The sequence below is a fragment of the Mytilus californianus genome, unplaced genomic scaffold (genome assembly GCF_021869535.1).
Source record: "Mytilus californianus isolate M0D057914Y unplaced genomic scaffold, xbMytCali1.0.p SCAF_1, whole genome shotgun sequence".
In the NCBI taxonomy this organism is placed as follows: domain Eukaryota; kingdom Metazoa; phylum Mollusca; class Bivalvia; order Mytilida; family Mytilidae; genus Mytilus; species Mytilus californianus.
Window position 1 is genome coordinate 84,022,847 of NW_026262581.1, and position 6,000 is coordinate 84,028,846.

The window sequence follows — 6,000 nt, forward strand, 5'->3', positions numbered from 1 at the left end:
TGGAGTAATCATTAAACTATTTAAAACTAATTATAATATTTGTCCATATGTACAGTTGTCAAAATACGTAACATCCAGGAAAATGAACGGTGCAACAGATAATGATCCGCTATTGGTTGACAGTAGTAATTTAGCTTTACGCAGATCGTTATTTATAGACAAATTGAAACAATTCTATCACACTTAGGTTTAAATGCCGATAAATACAGTGGACATTCTTTCCGAATAGGAGCAGCCACAACTTGTAGTTCTAATGGTATCCAAGATCATATGATTCAAACTTTAGAACGTTGGAAATCTGATTATTACAGTCGTTATATACGAACATCTGAAGTTGACATTCGTCAAGCTCTGTTGAAAATGTGTAAATAATTACGATTCTTTTGTTAAAAATCACACATTTATTTAGTACAATTTTGTTCGTATCAAAAACTTTAATGATTCATTATTATTTTTTGTATTTTATTAGACTATCGATTTATGCTTATTTTTGTAAAGTTTGCTCTAATTAGTCGAAACAAGTAAATAACTAACAATATTCAATTTGGAACAACCACTCTCTCGGAATAATTTTGGGGATACTCAATGCGTTACAAGGGCAGCATGTGTAGCATTTCGTTTGGGCAATGTAATCATGAATTTCATCCATTCTTTACTTGTCACAAAATTATTACCTGAGTTCTCAGGCAGCCCTGAATAAAACGGATAACTAGGCAGCCCTCTCGTCGGGTGAACGAATCATTTGTTTGTCCATTTGACAGTTCTTTTGGATACATGTTTTAGTGTGCAAATGGTTTTTTCACTCGAGGTTATCCGTCTCAGGTTGCAAAGTGAGCACATACCCTCTAAGCATGGGCTGGGCCAGCGCTCCACATGCAGGTATTAAAATTAAATTAAAATAAACTAAAAGAGTGGGTATACTTGAGTTACCTATGTTTGACATGGGATGGGCCAGCGGTCAACATGTCACTCGTAGAGAGGTATTTTGAAGTAACACATTGTTCTTTGAATTATGCTTCGAGCTCTTGTAAATACTCTCTTTTAAAAGGCTCGCTTTGCTATTAGGTTCACATTGTTTGAGGTTTCATTCAATACTCTACGAGTTATGTTTCCGTTTGATGTATACTAAAGTGGCTCGTGACTTTCTCCTTAAAGTATATGGTCAAAGTTATTTGAAGTCACGGTACTACATCTACACTCTGTCGTCAAGTGCAAGTGCCGCGATAGATGCTCGAATAATGTGAATTTAATTGAGATATGTATTTTATATTTTATTTTTTATTTTTTAAATACATATCAATTGCTAGCATGTTGCCCGTAACGCCAATTTTATATTTTTGTATTTTTTATTATATTATGTTTTTTATTTCTTTTGTATATATATTATAACTTGAATACAAGCCTGTGTAATTATATATAATAAATATTAGTCATTCTTAATTGATTTGATTACTTTAACTTAGGTGTCAATTTGCTATACTTCATCAGTCGTTTTAAATCTGCATCTATGACAGATTTAATCTGTACCGTTACGCACATTTAAATCTTAAACAGCTGGAGAAAGGTCATCGCTCGTTCAAATCTTTATCAATAGAAACACGGCTCATAAATGTGTATTAATGTTCATTAATTAAAGTTTATGTAAGTGTTTATTTCCTTGCAGATGCCATTTGTTTACTTTTATCGCTTCATCTTGACTTATTTATGGAAGTCTGGGAATTGTCTGACCGCACTGTGAATAGTCTATCTTGTTTGATATAAGGCATGTCAATCTTAATTAACTCCTCCCTTACTTGTCTAGAGTACATTAGAAATTTAGTAAAGTTAATTGCAGTTGTAATTTTTTATATGGATTAGATACACATACCTTCAGTTATGGTTCATTGACTTTGAATATTTTCATAACTTACATGTTAAAATATTGCAATTTTAATTTCAACATTTGCATTATCAAAATTACAAAAAGGCGAGACATATCTCTGTGATTGGTGATAACAGTTTATTAATCTTTACACAATTATTTTAAAATTTTCTTTATTTTATTGAACAGAAATTATTTTTTAAATGAACTCTCCAGCAAATTTGTTTATATTACGTTCATTTATGATTGTGGACAGGTGTTAATGTAGTGACTGATAGTGTCAGAGCGTACTAAGTATAACAACTGTATTATTAGGGTTAAGACAAAAATGGGAAAAACAATTGATGAATTGTGATATATTACTCCTTTCAAGGGTAATGATATTTACCCTAAAACTTTTATTTATTAGGGTAAAAGTTAAAGTTTTGAGGGAATGGACCCTGGAGACCTTTATAAGGCATATAGAGAAACATAAGTGGTGTTTATAATCTTAAACTCGTCTATTGTATCATGTTCTGGTGTTTTAATGGAGATGAAATCATAAAACAAATATTTGATTATTGATTGGTCCACACTATAAATTAAATTATTTCATTACGGGCATGATTTGGATTTTTCTTAGAAATTTTGCTGAAATCACTGTAGATGTTATCATACATGTACAGTATACCAAATATATATTAAACTTTTGAACCGATCAAATAATAAAACATGACAAGTTGACAGTTATGCTTGAAATAACCAATATTTCACAGAAAAATAATCACATTTAGTTTATTAAAAAAAAAGGTTTTCTTTATATTACCATCAAATCATAGTACAATGAACAAAATGTACATGACAAATTTTATTGAATTTGAAAGTTATAGGAAGCTAACCCTGCATTTCATTGGAGAAAGTTTTTTTAGTCATAAACATATATCTTGGGAGTTTCAAAGCACCGTTTTATTTTTATTTAGTCTTTTTATAAAATGTTTTTGAAATTTGAGGTTACATGGTTAAATTTCTTTTAAAAGCTTGTAAACAGAAAAAAAAGTGTTGAAAATTTGATTTGTTAACTTCCACTCTTCCAGGATTTGTCCAGTGATGGTTATTTTTTTTATATGCAATGAAATGTTATTTGAAATTTTGTCTGAAATCCTGGACAGAATAAAACTTTACTCATATCAAGTATTTCTTTATTTGAACATGTTGACACAAATAAATTCTGCACACTTTTAAAAAAATGTTAAATTTAACAAAGACTAATATCATGAATATAGGAAAAAAATGGTGGTATTAATCCTAGTAATAATACAATAGTACAGTTAAATATATACAATGCTCTTTGTAATGTTTATATATTTTGATATGCTCTTACCATGGTTACTGCATTACAAAATGGTGATTAATTTAAATATTTGTAATATTTATTTTTCTGTTTGGGAGTTATGGTCCTTTATAAATTTGAAAATAGGCTTAGAATGTTGAAGGTCAAGAACGCCTGAAAATGCGATTTAAGATACAGAAAACCCAATTTGATGTCAATTAAATTTTACAGCTTATTCCTTGTTGCCTTTTAATGTATTATTTTAAAATATATGTCATAAATGTACAACATGTAGATAGATAAAAACTTTAATAAGGAAAAGTGATGAGCAGGACAAGTTTAAAAATAATTCAAATATCATAAAGTTTGCTGAAATTTTCTGTCAACTTTTAATTGGAAATTGCCATGGGGATTTTTCCCATATACATTGTATATGCATTTTTGGGGAAATATTTGGGGGATTTAAAAAAAATTAAACAGCAAAAATTATCAGCAAGACAATTTAAAATAATTTTTATGCCCCATTTATGGGCATTATGTTTTCTGGTCTGTGAGTCTGTTCGTCCATTCATTAGTTTGTCTGTCTGTCTGTCCCGCTTCAGGTTAAAGTTTTTGGTCAAGGTAGTTTTTGATGAAGTTGAAGTCCAATCAAATTGAAACTTAAACTTAGTACACATGTTCCCTTTGATATGATCTTTCTAATTTTAATGCCAAATTAGAGTTTTGACCCCCAATTTCACGGTCCACTGAACATAGGAAATTATAGTGAGAGTGGGGCATCCGTGTACATTCTTGTTAAGTCATGAATAACATTTTAGATTTATACTATGTAATGAATATTGGTGAGTGGACATTCATTTGCCATTGTTGAAGGTGCAAATTTATGTATCTTGGTGTGTGACACAGGCTGTTAAGAGCCCCTAATCAGTCCCCTACCCACGAAGTGGGAGGGGACTTTAGGTTTGCACTCCGTCTGTCTGTCTGTCCCTCCATCAGTTCTGCAAATCACTTTTCCACACTGTGTTTGTCATTCTTGAAGATATTGATTTGATATTTGGTGTTTTATTTTATCATGACAAGTTACAAATCAAGTTCAAATTTTGTACCGGTATAATGATTTTGTGCAGAGTTATGGTCCTTTGACTTTGAAAATTCACTAAAATAATAAGTTTTCCTCACCTTTTTTGTCATTGATTCTTGAAGATATGGATTTGATAATTGGTATAAAGTTTTATCATGACAAGTTACAGTTCAAGTTTGAATATTGTTCTGGTCTGATAATTTTGAGCAGAGTTATGGTTCTTGGGCTTAGAAAATTCACTAAAATTATCAGTTTTCAACACTTTTTTTTGTCATGTTTGAATACATTGACAAGTTATAGATCAAGTTAGAACTTTGTTCCAATACAATGAATTTTTAACCGGTAGGGTACTATGTATTGCCATGCAATACTCACAGAATGCTTGTTTTTTTTTAAAGTAGCAGAATTACATACATAGAGATTTCAATCTGGGGGCAGCGATTACATAAACATGATAAACTGTATAAAGCATTTTTAGATCATCACTTGGCGTCTGTCGTTGTCATCGTCTGTCGTTGTTAACTTTTACAAAAATCTTCTCCTGAAACTGCTAGGCCAAATTTAACTAAACTTGGCTAAAATCATTATTGGAGTATATAGTTTAACTAAGAAATGTATCTGATAACCCCACCTGCCAACCAAGATGGGCAACTTGGCTAAAAATAGAACATAGGGGTAAATTTCAAGATTTGTCTATGATTTCGAAAACCACTATAAATAGAGAAAATCTGACAGAACAAAAATGTTTAGTATGTCAAGCTCTACTATTTGTTCTATATGTCAAAACCGTTATAAGAATTATGGGAGTTATTGCCCTTTTTAAAAATGAAAAAAAATTACCTTTTTTTCTCAATTTTGCTTATTATCTTGAAAACTATAACATGTATAAAAGAAAGAGAAAAACCTTAAAATACCAGAATGATCAGGAAGACAAGTTCTACAAATAAGTCTAAAGATCGAAATCATTGGTCAATTTCTAATTAGAGTAAATTATTGCCTTTTATAATGACTATTTTTTAGTAATTTTTTGTGTTTTGCCTTAGATCTTCATTATCATAATATATATTAAGATAGAAACTTCGATAAGCAAAAATGATGGGCAAGATCAGATCTTCAATAGCAATAGAATGGAGTTATTGTCCTTTAACGTCGATTTAAAATTGTCTGTTTACATGGTTTACTTTTAAAAATATATAATCTGAAACTAATGTAGGTAATATTTTACCAGATTTGGCTACAATTATCATTATAGTTTCTATTTTTTTATACGACCGATAAATTTTTGCGGTCGTATATTGGTATGACGTTGGTGTCGATGTCGTCGTTGTCGTCGTCGTCGTCGTCCTTGTCCGAAGACATTTGGTTTTCGCACTATAACTTGAGTATAAGTTAATAGAAATCTATGAAATTTAAACACAAGGTTCATGACCACAAAAGGAAGGTTGGGATTGATTTTGGGAGTTTTGGTCCCAACAGTTTAGGAATTAGGGGTCAAAAGGGTCCAAAATTAAACTTTGTTTGATTTCATCAAAAATTGAACTATTGGGGTTCTTTGATATGCCGAATCTAACCGTGTATTTAGATTCTTAATTTTTGGTCCAGTTTTAAAATTGGTCTACATTAAGGTCCAAAAGGTCCAAAATTAAACTTAGTTAGATTTTAACAAAAATTGAATTCTTGTGGTTCTTTGATATGCTGAATCTAAACATGTACTTAGTTTTTTTTATTATGGGCCAAGTTTTTAAGTTG